The 20,615-nt window shown below is 42.2% G+C and overlaps 1 protein-coding gene across 1 annotated transcript in view; it reads left to right on the top strand.

Moving 5' to 3' along the window:
- Window positions 1-20,615, top strand: part of RXFP2 (relaxin family peptide receptor 2) — a 1,759,299-nt gene that overhangs the window by 1,177,475 nt on the left and 561,209 nt on the right. The gene's annotated exons all lie outside the window — the stretch shown is intronic.

Genomic DNA, 20,615 nt, shown 5'->3' with positions numbered 1-20,615 from the left:
TAGGAGGGAATGAAGGGCAGTGCCGTGGGTGTGGGGGGTCAGGGGGGGATAAGAAATAAATGGTAACACAAGGGAGAATTACAAAATCCAATCGATGAAAGCTAGGCCAGGAACAGCACACAGGAGCATTGTACGACATTTGAAGGAAGGAGTGGCAGTGCAAATAGGAAAGGGACAGCAATAGTGCAAATGGGGGGGAAGGAGTGACAGCCAAAGGGAGAAGGAGTAACAGAGCAAGGGGGAAGGCACAACAGCGAAAGGGGGAAGGAGCGACAGTGCAAGGGGGAAGGCATAACAGAGCAAGGGGGAAGGAGTGAGAGCACGAAGGGGAAGGAGTGAAAGGGCAAGGAGAGGAGTGACAGCACAAGAGGGAAGGAGTGACAGCACAAGGGGGAAGAATCAACAGTGCAAAAGGAAAGGAGTGACAGCACAATGAGGAAGGATTGATAGCACAGGAGGGAAGAAATTACTGCATGGGAGAGAATGAAGGGCAGTTCCAGGGGTGAGGGAAGCACTGTACGGGGAGGAATAAGAAATAAATGGCAACACAAGGTAGAATGAAAAAATCCCATCAAAAGCTCAGTCAGAAACCGTACACAGGAGCATTGTACAACATTTGAAGGGAGTGGCAGTGCAAATGGGGTGGAAAAAATGACAGCGCAAATGGGGGTAGTGACAGCAAAGGGGTAATGAGCAGCAGCACATGGGGACAAGAGCATCAGCGCAAGAGGGAAGGAATGACATAAGAAGGGGGAAATGAGCGACATAGCAAGCAGGGGAAGGAGCAACAGCACAAGGGGAAGGAGTCACAGAGCAAAGGGGAAGAAGCAACAGCACAATGGGGGAAGGAACAACAGCGCAATGGGGAAGGAGTGACAGCGCAATGAGGGAAGGAGCAAAAGTGCACGAGGGAAGGAATGACAGCCAACAGGGGAAAGAGCAACCAAGCACATGGGAAGGAGCACAAGCGCACAGGGAAGAAGCAACATCACAAAAGGGATGGAGTGACAGTGTAAGGGGTGAAGAGGGACAGCCCAACTGAAGGAGGAGGGACAGAACAAAGGGGGAGGAAGGGAAGCCCAAAGGGGGGAGGAAGACAGCTCAAAGGAAGAGGAGGGAAGCACAAGGGGGGCAGCACAAGGGGGAATGGAGCAACAGCGCAAGTAGTGAGTACATCTGTTGGTTGTATAATTGCAGCCTAGTCGTAGCTGTGCTATATTGTAGCATTGCTCTCAGTGGAGCTTATTTTCGGCCTGGCGCAGATGTCTTCAAAAGAAATCTGACATTTCTTCATAGTAGTAGATGAACACATTCTGATACCCTTTTTTCCAAGGTTTATGCAATTGCACAAAGCAGTAGGACAAAGGGCATTCCTTCCAATTTCAAAGTGCATCCAAAATTCAGAAATGGGATGTGCATTGAAATGCACATAAATCATGTTTCGATTGGGAGAAGGGGAATGTGCAATACATATTCAGGTCATTCATGACCAAGTGATGCTATTTTTAATTTGTATCCCTCGAACAGAGATAGAAATGCTTGAACAAAGTGCACAACACACTCAGAGCACAAACGTTTTCCAAAGATGAAAACATAAGGCAGGCATGAAAACCCTGGAATCTGAGCATTACATTACATTACACGTAACTGGAGGGACAGCCCTAGAGTTGGACAGGATATAATGGGCTGAAAGATCAAGATATGTGTACATTGGGTGCTCCTGTCCTCACTGATTCCGCACTGCAGTTACTTTGAAGCAATTTGTGATTCAAACCTTCCAAAATGCCCCATGCATTAGTAATTAATCATAATCATGAGATGAAGAAAGTATGGTTCCCAATTGATGCGTAGGGAACTACAAAGTTCAATTATAACAATTACAAGGAGTCATTACATATTGTTTGTACAGACCTGAGTAGAATTGCACCTTTTTGCATTGTTCACCTTTATCTTTGCTCATACACACAGTTGCTGACCTGCTTTTGACCTAGCTATGTCAAGTTAGAATCATGGTGTTTCTCTGTGTTGTTTCGTTTTACTTAAACACTTGATCTCCTTTTAAGAAAAAAAGGAAAAAAAAAACTCACAAGGTTAGCCACATAAATAATAAAGAGGCTACCAGAAAACCTATAGTTAATGGTTGTTTCTTCACCTCATGATTATGATTTATTACTAATGCATGGGGCATTTTGGAAGGTTTGAATCACAAACTGCTTTAAAGTAACTGCAGTACGGAATCAGTGAGGACAGGAGCACCCAATGTACACATTACATTACATTACAAGCATTTGTTGGAGTGGTGCAGTACCACTGACAACATGCAGAGGTCCTCCCAGAGTACTTATGAGGACCTCTGTATGCTGTCAGTGATTCTGCACCTCTACAAAAAAAGAATTGTATTGTAACCGTATCCAGAAAGGGAAAACTACCTGTAGGTCAAGAGCCAGGAAAATAGCCCAAATATAGCCCAAATCTGTCTTACTCTGAAAAGAAAGATCACTATGTAGCCTCAGCTTTGAAACTGACACACAAACTTGACATGTTGCAGTACTCTTGATTGAGAAACGATAAATTAAACAAGCCGTTATTGGATTACATTGGCATAAGGAAATAAGAAATAACATTTAGTGCATTGGTGGATTATGCAGCAGCTTTTCCAGTTGTCATGCCATCCACAAAGTAGATTTTCTGGCATCCTTTTACTCTATCTCTCTTTTCAGTAGCAATGTTGTCGGTAATATTTTGGTGTCTGCATAACTGAAATGCGCCAACAGCGATAAGAGTACAAATACTCAGAGGAAAAAGATAGGAAAAATTGAGACATAAAACTGCTTTCTGCTTCCACCCACAAAACCGTGTTACCAGAAGAGCAATGCCACAAAAGTAGCACAATATTATTACTGCCTAATCTGAAGAAGAACTTTAAACTAAACATGCATCTGGTCATTTGCATGAATTACTAAATGAACAGAACGATCTACTTAAAAAATACACCTATTTTTGAGTTACAATACATTTTACTTGCTTGAAAAATCCCACCAATGAGAATGGCAAGTAAGGTTTAATTCCTAAAAGGTTATTTTACACCCAGCTTCAGAAAATGTGGAATAACACGCTCTCTCTTTATAATCTTACCTAGGACAGTGCCTAAAGTAGTCCTTATGAATATTACTTTTGAAAAATGATAGAAGCCACTATTGAGAGAGATGCAATACGGAGCCCTCTCAAACAAAGAAAATCTTCTGAGCTTCAAAGATATTGGAAGCAGGTTCTCGGAAGTCAAAAAAGGCCTCCATGCTCTTTGCTTGTGTTAACAAAAAGAAAGTGTGAAATATGAATGCGACAACTCTACGAGGTCCTTGGCCATTGCCAATTTTCTCCAGGTTTTCCCAGCCTATACATAACCAAGTGATCATGGCTTCTAAATTCTTGAAAACACAATATGGTTCGGATGCTAGAATATTTTTTTATGGGAGCAGAACCCTGTAGATAATTTCCATTTTAATAATGTTGGACAGAACAACAACAGTGAGCACGTTTTAAGAGCCTGTTTGGTTTGATCAAACACCTTTTTTAAACAATCCTTAAATACACCTTTTTATCTGGGCGTAAAACTAAAACCATGTATGCAACTATTGATCTATGGGAAATCAATGGTTAAGTTCCGTCCCACTGCTCGAGATTGGGCTTAATTAACTTTATAAATGTTCAGTTTCTTGTAGCCCGCCATGATTCTGTAGATGAAGTCATGGTGTTTTATCAGTGTGGATTACAGTCTGATATCGTCTGCATAGACTTTCTATTTTACGACTATGGGCCTCATTACAACTGTGCCGGTCCGGAAACACCGGTGCTGGTAAGCCTACCGGCACAGGTGTTTCTGGACTGGCACAGTACGACTCTGCAGGTGGGTGCCGTCCCGCCCACCAGGGTCAGTCCTGGCGGGTGGAACGGCACCCGCTCACAGAGTTTCACGGAAGCACCGGCACCGTTGTCCCCATTCCCATGTCTGAGTGTGTGGTGTCACTTGAGTGTATGTTGAATGCCCTTAACCCTGGTGTTCCAGCAGTGACCGTCGGGCAGAGCTACCTGGGTGGTGGCCACCAGTGGTTCCTACATGTACTGTTAACCTACATGCGGTTGTGACATAATACAACAAACCTACTTGCGACTCCAGTCGTCATCATTTACTACAGTAGTCTTATTTTTTCTACATATGTTAATACCAGGTTAATACATCACATTATTAATAAACTTTTTTAATTGTGTTTATTTATATCATTGTATCATTGTATTCACTTAGTTCATGAGTGTGACTTAGTTCACCAGTGTGACTTTTTACAAAATCATTAAAAAACAGATAATGTTACAAATGCAGCAAAAGTTCATACAGTGGATACAATGCAGTTAAGATCCTTCTTCAATAGTAACATCGCCTTTTGACATGCAAAAAACACAAATCTTTTTCACAAATCTACGCAAACTTTCCAAAATAAAGTTCGTCCACCTCTACATCCTTGGATAAGATTTTATGGTGATCCATCACTGGGGAAAAATGTTGCAAGGGTTTCAAAATGTTGAAATACCGTTTCAAAGCTCCATGGGAATGTTTTCTCAATGCTAATGTGAAGAAAGAAAAGCTGGATAGAATGTCACCAAATTTGGACTAAAAAATACGTTTTGTGAAACTCTGTCTAGCAAAGGGTTTTAAATCAGAAAAAAATGGTGTGTATATATATATATGGAAATAGAAAGATGGAAGAATATTAAGATTTGGTTCAGCAAACAACTCCGGACGTCAAATCTTATTCTGAAAACAATTTTGATTGCTTGATGATTGTGTCATTTACATGAACTCTGCATCCCTGCAACGATGGTGTTTGTGAATAGCATCTGGCCTTGTGAACAGTGCTCTGAAAAAAAGAAATGGCAATGGGTACAGTGAATGAATCCACGGCTTTGACTGGTTCAGGGGGAAATAAGGAGAAGAGCCAGCCATGAAGAAAATGGTCAAGTTTGCGGGAAAAAGCTACATTTATGGCAGTGACGTTCACTGTAAACAGTCTTCTTAAAAAGTGAAACGTGGGCTACATAGGAGAACTCTAGAGCTATAACTGACCAAATATGGGCTGAGGACATGACTAAAGCAAAACAAAGTAGGTGATGACGGGAAGGCTTCAAATTCATCCTAACCTCCGGCATAGCTATTGGCAACCCACCAGACCATCTTTCTTCAGCTTGCCACACCTTCACAGAAAGGGGAAAATTGTATGCAAATGAGGCTTGGTCCCACCGTAAAAAGGGCCGTCCAGTCCAAACTGCTTGGTCATATCCCTTCTGCACGAGACCACAAACAACTGCAGACATGGTTCAGCCCCATTTGGCCTCTTCAGTGCAGTGTAGATTGGATCTCAAGTCCCAGCAGGCTCGAGAGCCACGTCTAGGTATACCCTTTCTACTTAGAGGGACTAAAGGAAAAAAAAGGTATGATGACTGGAAGGATTAGAACTAATCTTAACCTTGGGGCAACCTAACAATGAATCGCTGTCAGCCTGCAAAAGTGAGGGCCTGAGTCAGACGTGAAAAATAGCCTTGTTTGGGGGGAAAATGGCATTTACTGAGGCAAGGTCAGTAGGCATGTTCAGCCTGTACACGAAGGGTGCAGGCATGACTTTGCTAACATACGCTTCTTTGGGTAGCAGCGAGATATGACATGGTCTCAACAGCAGTATGTCATCATTCTCTCTGAACACCCTGGTCATCAGAATGGTTCAAGGATGCTTAGGACAAATTATGGATGGATGTTATGTCCAAGATCAAAATGGTTATGAATGGATATTTTCACAGGAATGACATCTTTTGAGGTATAAATTTACATGGCAGAGAAGATTTAGTGTCTTTCGACATGATCGAGCCATTTAGATCCATTGAGGAGAAAGATGGGGAATACAGTATGCACATATCATAATCTAAACCAAGGATTGGCAAATCCAACAGATTTTGGCTTTTGTGTAGGCATCTTAAACCACATTTTCCATGCACTAGCATAATGGTACTTCCTGGCCATAAAATGGCAATAGATGACAAATGGTGCTAGTATCTGGGCATACTATGACAGTACCTAACTATTGCCTGAGAGCCAAATTATTGTTTTAAATACGAATTCAGTGCAATCAAGTTGCAGAAAGTCACACTTGGTGGAGACAGTTGTATTAGACCATATGTTGTTTGTTGGTTTATAGTTGTAATTAAGCCATTATCTTCCAAAAGGCTGCTCAGAGGGCACAGGGCTGGACTCAAAGTGATCCCAGTATGATGTGTTTTGGTTGGGGAGGGACAGGGAGTGAGTAGGGATAGGCAAAGGCACAACCAGGGCCATGGATGATCAATAGGTGGCTAAACATCCAAACAGCACCCACAAGCAGTATGTGGTATTCCTTACATCTCATCTTTCTCCTATCTTCACTTCCCATGACAATAGTTTTCTCTTATAGGCAGAGCGTTTAGCACCAGCTAAATGTCAAAACTAACTGCCATGCTACCTTGAGCGCTCATTGCATTACTGTCTGATTGGAAAATATTGTACTACTGCTGCACTGTTCGCATTGTTTGACCTGATTGTGTATTATTTATATTGTTTCATTCTTTTACCTGATTGTATATCATTCTATGTATGCCTCTAAATCGTCTCTGTATATGTAACTTAAGCTGTCTTGCTATGCACCCAATTACCTCAGGGTCCGGTGCGCTTTATAAATAAATAAACATAAACAAACATAAACAAAAAGAAAAGTTGATTTAAAATGGCTGTGTTCTGGGCAACAAAGTCAATCACATTGAATCGCGGGCATTGCCACAGGATTAGTACCCATGGTGTTGGCCAAGGTCATGCCCATGTGAAAATGCAGTAAGAATCACTGTGCCTGAACAGAGTACCTGTTAGGCAGAATCATATGCAGTACCTTTTGGGAACACCACACAAAAATTAAGACTACAAGTGCAAGTACAAATTCACCTTTGGTACAAGCCTGTACTACAAAGTAAAGTGGTAGCGATGGCTGAGCAGCCAGACCTATCTCAAAAGTAAAGTGGGCAGTACCAGAAGTTACACAAAGGACAGCAATTACTATAGACAAGTTAAGCTCAAAATGAAGTGTGAGCAAATTGGCACTCCAGCAATTTAAAAGGGAGGGAAAGACAAGGTTATACAACATTAAGCAGTACCAACAAGTAAGTAGGCAGGGCAATCTAGAAAAGGCTTCTACAATGAGGATTCAAATCAATATGCCTGGGCCAATGTTAATGGTTCAGAGTCTTTGCAGAAGATCACACAGTTCATAGTAGTTCGCGGTTAAGTCTTTGCCAAGAGTTCAAAACGAAGTTGGTTGAAGGAAAAGTTATTTAAAAGAGTAGAGAAGGCCAAGCCCTCGGATTGGCGAAAGATTTCAAACACTTTCACTGCTGTCTGACGGAACAAACAACTGGGTTAGAACAGTACCTTAAGTAAAGAAGAAGGCTGTAGCTGAGCCAGAAGTTCCTGGCAGGTCCTGCAGGCTCACAGTTCCTGAAGCTACTGTTGGACTCATTCGAAGTAGGAAGACCGGAGGGTCCTGCACTGCCCAGGGAAGAAACCAGCAGCAGTGCAAAGCAACAAATAAAAGGTGCGGTCCTTAAAACCCAAACAGGGGCCAAGCCTCCTGGCTATCCGGTTCACTGCAGCGATGCACAGCAAATTCGACCATGGGAGGGAGACCTTGCTTGGTGTTTGGCGAACTGGTTGGTCCCACCAGCTCAAGGGAAGAAGATTCCTTGCAGATCTTCTCTGTCGTCGAATTTTGGAGATTCGGACCAGCAGCAGGGCTTCACCGGGATGTTCAGTCATGGTAGTGGTCCTCTTCTTTCAGCTTCTCTTCGGTTCTCTCGATCCAGTGGCGACTCTGCCTTCCTAGTCCCAGAGACCTACTTTTTATGCAGTTTTCCCCCATTCACACAGCCTGGCTAGCTGTCAATCACACAGCAGGACAGCCACCTAGCCAATCAAACCAGAGTGCAATTTGGGTTTCCAAGGGAACCTTGTGCAGGGGGCCTAAAACCCCTCCCTCACATCCTGCCCCCCCCCCAGAATCTCAGACGCCTAAGTAGGGCTTCTGTGCAGAAGCCTGCCAAAGGATAGCGAACAAAGGAACCAAACCTGGTTTGGCACATAGAGTAAAACACGAGAAAGACCTTTACAAAAAAATGGTGAATAAACCCAGCCGGAACCAAATAAAAGTAAATGGGGTCCAGCGGATTTAAGTTTGAGGCTACTAATATAGCCTAAAACAGTACCAAAAAAGGTAGGAAAAATATGGTAGATACCACTGCCACCAGCCAAATCTTAAAGAAAGGGGAATGGAATAATGTTCCATGAAAGACAGACAAAAAGGGGAACTATTAACCCTTTCCAAAACTCTATGTAAAATTGTTTGTACTGGGTCTGTGAATTTAAGAAGACTAATAAAGTCAATGGCAACTTTACATGTTCTGAGAGACAGTAGTCAGTCCCAGAATATAGACTTTAAAGTGGGAAGTCTGAAAAAGACAACCCTGTGTCACTGCACTAAAAGTGCTGTGTACACACAGTAGAAAGATGATGCCTATGGAATAGGTGAAGCTCCACAGTCTTTGAACACAAAAAGGTTAAACATACACAGCAAAACACATGTAAGAGTGGGAAAAAGGCTCACACTCTTACCAGGTGAAAAAAATAAATCCAGCAAAGCTGGGACTCAGTAGGTAAGGCAAATTAGTAATTCTGGAGAATTCTCCCTAACAGTACCTGCAGGACAAGCCCAAAGACTACCCTCTGCGAGCAGTGCATCTAGAATGAATGTTCCTATAGCAAAGATGATGACATGACAGAAGACATCATTGATTACACTAATGATGGCATTGCACAAGACATCATCAATCACATCAATAAATCCATCACTGATGACACCATAAGACGCAGAAGCAATACAATTATCGCTGACAAAACTGAAGAACTCACATATGACAGCAGCACGATGAAAAATTGGAAGAATCTACTATTTGTTTAATGGTGTAGTGTTTGGCCCTAAGTATGCTGAGGAAGGAATTAGGTAAAGTGTAATATTTTCTAATATTGTTAATGCTTTTGAGAATGGTATTTCAATGGTATTCCAATTATAGGACTTGTTTTCTGCAGTATTATGAGACACCGAATGAATTGGCAATGTACACTCCTTATTTGGAGTTGTGTAATTTCAATAAGGCAACAATACTGCGAGGCTCATCTTAGATGGAGGGTCAATTGCATGGAGGTGCCCATAGCTCTCCAGCTGCAATTTTGATTGTTTTCTTTTAGGGTTGTACAATTGGGATTGAAATCTGGATAATCCTGGGAAGTACAAATAATCCATCTGTTTTTCCCAGTGTGACAACAGGTGGAATTCGTAGGGAGTCAAGACCCTCCGCCCTCATGAAAATTAGATGCAGGCAGAGATGCTGCTGTATTTCCCGTGTTGACTGAAAATCTTTTTTTCAATTACAAGAAAATAAAAAAGATTGATTTAGAAAGACTTGTCGGAGACCATTCGGTGTGATCTTTCTAAATTGGATTGTCACACCCCTCGATGCACACAAGTGCATACAGGGTCTGACTACAGGGTCTGACATGCGGAGCTGCGCAGGAAGCTGGAAGATGCAGGCTTCCCAGCTAAGTGTTATTCGAGTGTGTATGTATGTCTGTGTCTGTATCTCTGCATATCTGTGTAGTTCATGACGGGGAATGTTTGTGGCGGGGAAGGGAGGGGACTGGAGGACAGGTTAATGTGAGTATGATTGTGTGACTGTGTGTCTATACCAGTGTGTCTCTGGTGGGGGTTTAGGAGGAATGGTTTGGAAAGGGAAGGAAGCCAGTGTGGGCGAAAATTGGGACTCAGGGGTGAAACTCCCTGATTTCTCGAATGCCGCCTCTATAAATGCATGATCGCTATATCGTGAAAACTCCACAGAAGATTTCACCGTTTGACCAAGTCGAGCGTATTGGGATTCCACCACAGAGAGCTTCATTTAGTGACCAAAGCCCCATACCTTCCATTGTAGAGAGCCACTGGATACCATTCATCCCTTTGCTGCGGTCCTAGACCAATACAATCAGAATCAAGGTCCACTGTCCTCTCAAAACTGCTTCCTGCCAATTCGACACAGAAGATACGATTGCCCGGAGAAACATCTCCAGACACCTTTTTTTTTTTTAAAATATTGCGCTGGTAGCCCGCGGACCTCGGGGCACAGAGACAATGACACTTTGCAAGTGGACGGGTACTTTGCAAAAAACGGGACAGACAAACAAATTAGCAGTGGGCCTAGTAGTGGGTTTCCACAAAAGATAATTTAAAGATGAGAGTTTTTACTTGCTTGCGGAAGCTCAGGTAGTTGGTTTGCAGTCTAACATGGGTGGGAAGATTATTCCAAAGACCAGCTGCCAGTATCGGGAAGGATCTGCCAAGACCACATTTGAATTAATGTGGAGCAACTGTGATTTTGCCGAGATGGGTTGATCTTAGTGTTCTGCCTGGAACGTAGGGATGAATCCTGGATTTCAAGTAAGCCGGGGCTTTTCCATGGATACATCTTTGTACGATAGTTAAGGTCTTGAAGTGTACACTATCATCAATTTTCAACCAGTGTAGCTCTCTTCTGGAGTCACTGATGTGTTGTGATCTGGTTTTATGCTTCACAATCCTTACCGTGTTATTCTGAACAACTTGGTAGCTGTGTAAACATTTTTTTGAGGCGCCTAGAACCAAGGCATTGCCATAGTCCAAACGAGACATTGTGATGGCCCTAGCAATGGTGGCACTGTTGACCTCTGATAAGTAAGGCCGAATAGATTACCTTATCCCAGTTGTGCCAGTAGATATTCACCAGAAGCAGCTCGTATGCGTGATCTCCACCCAGAACAACATGGGTAGCTAGTGCTTCTCTTACGATGCTGAAACAGTCTTTAACTGTTAAATTACCGGAGGAGCAAATTAAGGTTAAAGGGCCCCCTGATGGAGGTCCCCGGTTGCCCTGGTTAGCCGGCTAGCTAGTGACCACAAAGACATCCATTGTGGGGGTTGTGTTAGTCCAGTCTCCTGGCGGGCCATTTTATGAGCAGTCTTAAACTTAACACCCAAAGCTGGCTCAGTGAATAAATGCCTGTGACGCTAGTGTTCCAGGAAATTAGACAGAGGGGCTTGTCTCCGGTGTTATCCAGGGGCGGAGCGTCCACATTTCCTAAATCAGGCGTCGAGTAGCCACACCCAATTATCAGTGGCTTCTGAGTGTTGCATTTTTTGTTTCAGTTTTGCAATCTGCACCCACGGGATAAGCATCCCATCTTTACTGTCTGCCCGCTTAAAGGGAGAGCTCAAACACCAAAACTCGCAGGTTATCATTTTCTTTTGATATGTAGTCGAAGACAAATTTAGAGTTTAGGACTACCATTGCTCTTTCAGTCAGGCCATGAACAACAAAGTCGGCCCTTTTTAGGTCACTTGAAGAGATACCTATTAGGTTGGGAATCTCTGCAAAAGTTGCAATATTGTAGAGCAGCGCATGATCGCATGCTTTTTCTCAGGTAAAATACTCACAATAGCAGTTGTCGTGTTTGGAGCGCTTTCCTCCAAAAGAGGTGGCTTAAATATCTGTTGGTCATTATGGATTCTCTGTGAGTTCTGGGTTGGCGTCTCTCTGTAAATAGAGGGTTCCTTCAGGAACCTGTCCAAATCTTTACTTATAGGTGAAACCCTCTCACTCAGTAATACATGTGTACTAGGTGGGCCCATATTTAGGGATTTCCAGTGACACCTACCTGGGCCATTCATTCTACACATCGCTGGCCCATTCGGATGGTTGACAGATGGCATCTGGTGAACCCCAGCAACTGAGGGCAGACCTACTCAAATTCTATCCCACAAAGCTTCTGGACCTAATGTCACCAGTTCCTGGCATTTATTTAGGGACCCCTTATCCCTTGATGATAATTCTGAGGTGTTCATACTGTTGATGACTTCCACAGCCTTGATATACCCTGTGTGTAGCCCTCACAGGAATTGTCACATCGGCAAAGTCACTTGCCACATGGAGCTTGGGAACCCAGGCTCCTCTCCTTCCCCTGATCTCTGTGTTGTTTGTTGAGTGACAGGCCCACCACTGTTCTCTATCGGTCACACCACCGGGAAGATGGTTTTCTTACCATCCTTGTTGCGCACGCGAATGAAGCCTCTTGCTCAGTCAGAGCACCTACCTCATAGCCTCCAGCTAGCAGTCCTCGCTCCTCCCATGCCCCACTGTCTCCGTGGTGTGGCATAGCTCTGCACCTCCTGACAGCATCTTCACAGTGGCTCGCCTCTGTATAGCGCTGTCTTTCCTCCCTCTGTAGGAGTCTCTCTTCCCTCCATATTCTGTTCTACTCTTAAGCACTTCAGCGTAATGAAAATAATTCTGTCTGTCCTCTTTGATGCTGGCATTCAGGTGATGTTCAGCATTACCTGAAGCACATAGAGCAGAAGAAGGGTCTTTGTTGTTTATAGGCATAACGGGACATATCATACTCTTTCCAACACCCATATTGGCAGAGAGTGTGTTTTGGACTGGGTGTTCCTTCTCAGAATTGGAGTCCTTGTCCTCAAGAGGGGAGTCACTCCCTGTGAGGTCCCACTTGCCCAGACCCCTAGGGAGGGTCTTGCTTAGAGGGCTCACCCCCTAGTCTAAAAGGGGGTGGCTCCCCTCTGGGGAGAAGAACGAATTGTCCAGATTCATCAGAGCGGTAAGACAATAAGCTGGTAAAACCACTAAATAAGTAGGCATAGCTATTTAGTACAGTTTTATGTTGAAACAATTCTATCTAGGGTGTTTCAACTAATATTTTGCACGTTATATATGTTTGTCAGTGTTTTTTTGGTGTGAGTGGGTATGTGCAAGGGGAGGTATATGGCATCAATTTCGAATACATTCCCTTCATAATTATGTCTTTTGATGCAGAGAATGCCTTTGCCACAAATGGGCTGGGATTACCATTATTCCATGCCATCAACAATTGGCTTTAAACTGAGATCCCTGTGGGCATAGAGACTTCATTTCATGAGCCTAAATCTGCAGTCATAGTTCTTGAGGAAAATTCCAGGCTGGAGTTATATTGAGTCCCTTAACTCTGTTGGATGGTTGCAAGTGAAATACAGGTTCTATGCCACAGGTACTTTGACTCTAAAATAATTAATTTTAATTAGAGGTAGAGTGGGTAGAGTAGAGTAGGTGTAGGTAGGTAGAGTAGGTAGGTAGAGGTAGGTTTATATGTGCCATTAAAGCACTAACATGGATTTGTAGTATTAGCTGCATGAACATACAGGGATAGTGTAATTCAGGTTGCAGTGAAGCACAAGCAGCAGTCTAAAGATAACATGGCATGTCTCAGGAGGAAATGGCATGGTGTGTCTAGTGTTGAATAGCTGAGCATTTGGATGCCGTTTTTTGAGGGATGGTTTTTAGTTCAGTGTTTTAGTGGATCGTTTCTAGCTAATATTAAGAAAAGCACGATTGTGCCTTGTCTTAGAGGGAGATGGTTTGCCACCCCCACTCTTCTTGTGAGGTCTTTGGAGATTGAAACCGAGTTCTGGGAGAGGAAGGAAAGGTGACTACCTAAACTCTGAATTCGTGGAGGGGTCATTTATGAGTAGCACAGCGTATGGGAGAAGTTAACCTGTGCTAATTTGATGACAGCAGGTCCAAAAGGCATCCAGTCACAGTGTATTGCTAAATTGTATGACAAGGGTAGAAATGGCAACGCATAACTGATTGGCAAAGAGTGCCAAATTTGACATTAAAATAGCTTTTCAGTAACGCATCGTACCAGTGGCTAATGAATATGCTATCTTAAATTTAATTAGAATAAAGGATTTCCTTTTAATGAAAAGGCTCTGGAAGATCTGACTCGCCATTCTTATCATGCGTGTGAGGATTACTAGCGGATTGGCTACGGGAACTTTTACATTTGAAACCAGCAAATCCTCCTACAAATCTGACACCCTTATCTCTGCTTTCCACGTTTCAAGACATTGGGCCTCTTTACAGGTTTGGTGGTAAACGTGCCGGTAAAACCGGCAGGTTGCTGCAGGACACATAATGAATTACCGGCGCCTGATGTTCCGGTAACACCAGGGTATTTCGACCCGCGGCCGGTGGGAAGTCAGGTGCCAGTAATTTTGTAAGTCCCCATTCCCATGGAGTCCCATACCACAAGTATGCATGGCTATTCACAATACCTCAGGAGTACGTCATTTCTCCTCCATCTGCTTTAAAATGGTCTTTCTTAAATTACCACCGGGTGTAAGCGGTTCTCTAACTACGTGAACAAACTATATAATCAACTTCATAAAAGCCATTTTATATGTCAACTTCAAACATTTAAGAAACATGTTATGTTATGGTGTTTTAGGAAGCACGCTGACATCACTTGTGGTCGCTCCGTTGTGCTGATTGACCAAAATATAGGCATCAGGCAGATTCAAGATTATACATGGGGTCTTTATGGAGCTGTTCTAAACAAAATATGATCTCCCAACCGCCTATAGATATTTGCAAGGGAGTGTGGGGCACATCTACAGAGAAACCGCCATTGCTTTTGCATTTGCATCTCCTTTTAGGGACACTTTTTTGCATGAATTCAACTGAAACATGGGTTATTTGGAGTTGATACAATATACTATATTCACAGGGTCACTTGTTTTCCCATTCTTCTAAGACGTGTCTGTCTCCTATATGTGTTATACACCATTAAATTTCCACATACTCATTCTTAATATCACAAAATATCAATTTATTATTATTTTTTCATATAAACTCTCATGTAAAAAACATCATATAAAAAAGCATACAGTTATATCTCATACATGTATACCTCAATCTAAAACAAATCTAACGAATTTCAACCAATTAGTACTGTACTCCAGCAATATAATGTGGTCTATTAGTTCGTCAAAAAATGTTTCTTTTTTTATCCTTAAATGAATTTTCAGTTTGGAGCTATGGTCAGAGGCTTCTCAAATTGAGTCGGTCCACACAAGTCCTTTTTTACTTATACCCAACAGTTTTTACTCACTCATTCAAACACTTTCATACTACATCCACATACACTCCCAACATGTTTCTTTCCTTCAACTATTGTCACTACTATTAGGAAATTCATCAGGGGTAGAGCCACATTCAGTTGCAATGTACAATACAATGATATCTTCTCAGAATCATTAGGGGATCCACTTCTTACCCCCCCCCCCTTAGTTTGTTTCTTCCAGCCCAGACACTGAGTGGAAATCTGTGGGTAAACAAGTAAAGGACAATCGATTTTTAGTATTCGACCTATCCTAGTTGTACTTATTAAATACAACTCGCTTTGCGTAACATCATAGCGGGAGGGGACCATTTATTTAGTACCTCCTCCCTACCGTCATCTCATGACGCTACCCCACTTGGTAGTATTGTCAGGTTTCACATCGACTTGTCATATGACACACTCTTGTCTCTATGTCTAATTTTTCATGGCATTTTAAGTACCATACTTCCATCTGGGATCAATCCTATCCCAAATCTCCTGTTTTTATCTATTCGAACTTTGCCATTATCATCATCACCCTTTATCTGGACATGTCTCTTTTTACCTTAATTTTCCACTTTGTCTCCGTGACGAGCATTATTGTTCCTTTTTACACAGGCGTCTTAGAGATCTGCTTCTATTGTCCCAGGTAACTGCTCGATGGTTCTAGTCATTCAGATGCATCAGTATTGCATACATCTATAAGGAGTAGTTGAGAACACACATATGTCATTTAAGGGTAGAGAAAACCTGTTTTACCTAGTCTGCATCTGACTGATCTTACCTATATTATAACTTTGGAATTTTCCTTATTTCTACACTCGTTCTACAGGTTGCTGCAGGATTAGCACTCCATCTGTCTGTTTCACATGTCCCTGTCTTCTTTTATCTGTGAGGATCAAGTGGGTAGGCCAACAGGTCAAATATGTCTTCCCTTATTTACACACGTATATCATCATTTACTTCTACTTCTAGTTATTAGTGATACTACTCTAAGGTAGATTCCAAGCTCAAATTTAACAAGGAGGGGCTTACCCTGTAGGATGGGTTCCGGTTCCTGTTTATGAGAACAGTATATCGTACTCATATGTATGGTTCCCGGAATCTCCTGGGAAACAGCGTATTTACCATCTACTGGTACACCATCCACCAACTGCACTTTAACTAAAGGACAGGTGACAGACCAACAAAAACAGGGAAATGAGGACTACTTGTGTCAATTTCTCGAAGGCTCTTCCCCCTTACACACTTGTGTGTTATAATCCATTGTTTACTATCTTTTCTAATTGTGCTTAAAGTACCTTACCTCCGTTCACCAGCCTTCCTTCTCGCTTGGTGTGTCTCAGCCGATAGCGTGTCTGTTTGTTTAGCCCTAGCTTGTCCGTTATATATTCGTCTTGTGTGTCACGTGACCAATCCATCACGTGATCTACGATGTAACGCCTGGGTGCCTTTTTCGATTTTAGGCACCTATGACGGAAATGTTGCCTTCGGCCCCCCTGTGGTTATCTCCCCTGCACCGCCGCCAAAGCACACGGTCACCTTGCATCGCGCCTTGTCACACTGCGCGGCGCGACCCGCCCAGGATGCACGCCACCATAGCCTCTTCAATCTGATCCGGCGGTTATTGCAGGTGGGAGAATTGCGAAGAATTTGGCAGGTTATTGTACTTTAATATACAATTTCGTTTGGTGTTACTGTCTTCTTGCTATGTTGATGCAGCGATCCTGATGTAGCACTGCCGCCGCACCTGTTTGTTCTTATTTGGGGGTTTTTACCACTTTTTTCTTCATCTCATTTAAACTATCTGCAAACCTGCTGTGGTTGGATGTCCACCTAAAACCATGAAGAACTTATCAGAAAAAGCTTATATATGGCTAGTATCTTGAGCACCCCGCATCATGCAGTTCCGTGGCTCCTACTTTTAAGCTACAGGAACATCCCATTCGATGGTTCCTTCGGTTACTTGCTCTAAACTGATGGTGTTTTATTTTATCTGCTCTTTCATTCAATTCCACCTCACCGCTATTGGTTAAGAAAATAAATTATTTTTCTTTCATGATTAGCTTCCTACGATCTAAATTGATATCATTACTGTTTTTCACCTGGTAGGCCACAGACCACTTCAGATCTTCCAATCTATGCATGTTCTCTATGAAGTGTCCTACCAGTAGAGCTGAGTGGACTCTATTCCTGATGCAGCTTTTATGTTCCGTTATCCGGGTTTTGATCTTCCTTTCCGTTTTGCCTATGTATATCTTCTTGCACGGGCACCAGATCACGTATACCACAAATTTGGAATTACAGTTTGTCAAAGCTTTTTGTTTCCACTGTGTGTCAAGGCCCAGATCTATTTCCGTTGTCTTCTTTGTCTGTTCACAACAACTGCAGGAACCACATGGGAAGTGTCCCTCTGGTCTTCTTAGTCCCCAGGTTTCTGTAAGGGTGGGTTGCACTTGTTTTTGTTTCGTAATATCATTGCGCATGATCTGGTCTTTAATAGATCTACTCCTCCGGAAAGCAATCAGTGGTCTTTCAAGGGGAACTTTCCCTTTCTCAAGTATTTTCCAATTTCGGTAGATGATCTTGCAAACCCAATTTGAAAGGTTACTATATGTATTAACAAAGACCAAATTCTCTTTGTTTTTAACTTTAGGTATCTGTTCTAGAATCGCTTCTCGGTGATTGTTATCAGCTCTTTTCATGGCCTTTTTCGTCAGGTTTTTTAGATATCCTCTTCCATGCAGGCTGGTTCTCAATTTTTCTGCCCCAACTTTATAGTCTAACCTGTTCGTACTTTTCTTCTTCAATCATAAAAACTGCCCAAACGGTAGATTATCACGGGTGTGAGTTGGGTGAAAACTACTGTAATGCAATAATGCATTGCGATCTGTTGGTTTTTTATATGGTTTAACATATAGTTCCCCTTTATTTTTGTCAACCTTGATTGTGACATCAAGATAGTTAACTTTGTCTCAGCTTACATTTTCTGTGAATTTTAGATGTTGATTTTGCATGTTGATCCGCTCAAAAAAACTAATGGCTGTGTTTTCATCACCTCTCCAAACTACTAGCACATCGTCTATGTACCTTCTCCACAGTAGAATATTCTTTCTAAATGGATTGGTCTCAGAATAGATACAGCTTTTCTCTAATGCTTCCATGTATGAGTTTGCAATACTGGGGGCCAATGTGGCCCCCATTGCCGTGCCCTGAACTTGTTTATAATAGTGGCCATTGAAATGGAAGTAACTCTCTGTTAGGGCCATCTTGGCACACCACATGATGAAGGAGATTGGTGTATTTGTGTTTATATTCTCAGAGAGTAATCTTTCTTCCAAAACCTCCAACGAGGCCCTCTGGGGAATGTTAGTGTACAAGGCCACCACATCCAGACAGATCAATATCTCCTCGCTGCTGTTGAAGGGTCTACCTTCTACTTCTTGAATTATTAGGGTAGTATCTTTTACAAACGAAGCCATCTCTTTGACCAGGGGCTGCATAAAATGGTCTGCAAATTTCGATAATGGCTCTAAAATAGAGTCACACCCTGACACAATCGGTCTCCCTGGTGGTCTAGTGAGTGATTTATGGATTTTTGGGAGAATATAAAATTGTGGAATCCTTGGTTTTTCTACCACAAGAAAATCTGCCTCTTTTTTTGTGATCCACCGCCTTTCCTCTGCTTTAGCTACTTTTTGATGGATTATACTTTCCAATTTGGCCGTTAGATTTTTATCCTGCTGTTCATAATTAGAAATATCTTTGAGTTGTCTCATTCTTCCACATCGTCTATCCTATTTACGATTACAGTGGTGCCTCCCTTGTCCGCTTTTCGAATTATTATAGATTCATTAAAGAGCAATGACTAGAGCGTGGCTGTTTCTTCCCGATTTAGGTTCTAAAACGTTTTCTCTTTTGCAGTGGTTGATTCAAGTTTCGCCATATCTTGTATTACCCTATTTTCAAAAACCCGAGCTTCAGCTGTTTGTGAATTAATCGGGGGGCAAAAATCTGATCTTTTGTGTAATCCACTGTCTTGTTCAATAAGCTCTGTTTTGTCTGCAAAAAACTGTTTCAGATGTATTTGTCTCATACATTTTGAGAGCTCTTCTCTAAATTTGAACCGATTGTGTTTGTTCATAGTTACAAAGCCCAAACCTTTTTCCAATGTTTGTTTCTCATTTGCGGTCAGCTCATATTCGGATAGATTTACCACAGTGGTTTCATGCTGCGGGTCATCACTCGTTGGTCTGGGTCCCATTCCTGTTGGTCCCGTCCTAAAAAATGTTGTCCATTGGGGTTACCTCTATTGCTATTTCTCCTTGTCCCCCTACCTCTCCTGAAAGGCCGTCTATCTGTGTTGTACTCTGTGGCTCGTCCTCTTATTCCTGAAACACTACCTTCACCTGTACTATCCTCGCTCGAGCTATAAGATGTTCCTCTGAACCTAACTCGCCTTTTCCCATTGTTCTGTTTTGGATTTTGTATCTGTTCTTCCTGAGCATTGGTGTAGTAGTTGTCTTGGACAAAGGGAAACGTCTTTTCATGAGTGAATTGTTGTATATCTTGTTTAAGTCACCTAATCCGTTCCTTGGTTAGGTCTTCTTTAAATGATATCATCTCTTTCAACAATTCATCTAATCATTTTTTATACTGTTCGATTGGTACAATTTTTTTAATTTCTTCTTCTAATTTCAACAGGTCAATGGCGATTTTTTCAGTGGTGTGTTTAGCAGTATCTATTATTAAGATCACCCAGTCTCTTCCACATTTATTCCCAATGTAACTCCACTGTATTAAAAACTCTTTATCTTCTAGGAAGATTATTGGCTCATTTCTTATCACAAGTCCTTGTGGTAGCATACTATTCCTCAGGTACTCCAGCATAATGCTGCCATGGAGTTCGGATCTAATTAGTCTTTTCTTCACTTGGGTTAATTCGTCCCAACTAGTGAGATTAGATGTATCTCCTAATTCTCCTCCAAACAATGTAGAGTTACTGAGGAGTTCTGTAATATATTCTTCATCATAGCTTTTACATTTTTCTGCTGCCATATCTTGACTTTTATCGTGTGTCACCTGTTCCTACCAAGTTTAAAATGACGTCATCAACTAGATGACGTTTATTTCATATCCGTTATCTCATGGCCATGCGACCGTACACGCTCACTACAAACACCAGAGAGACTGGAGTTGAGACAGTACTCTTGTTTTCAACAATTGCCTAGTATCTTAGATATGTTTCGGTGTAATGGAACGCATATTTGTGTAGGTGTTCAGTCTTTTGACATTTTGTAGTATTCTTTGCAATTTTAGTATATGAATTGCACAGTGATTAATGTGTACTTTTGCTGTTTCTTCTGTGTAGCACTACTACACAAAACGAAGTATAGAAATAGGCCTCATTCAGAAGGATGTGAAACAAATGTACCGAAGTGCATGTTGTCATGTCGAGTTGCTTTATATGTGGGGC

The sequence above is a fragment of the Ambystoma mexicanum genome, chromosome 7q (genome assembly GCF_040938575.1).
Source record: "Ambystoma mexicanum isolate Mex_15411 chromosome 7q, UKY_AmexF1_1, whole genome shotgun sequence".
In the NCBI taxonomy this organism is placed as follows: domain Eukaryota; kingdom Metazoa; phylum Chordata; class Amphibia; order Caudata; family Ambystomatidae; genus Ambystoma; species Ambystoma mexicanum.
The sequence above is the reverse complement of the archived record's forward strand: the minus strand, read 5'-3'. Positions and strand labels throughout refer to the sequence as shown.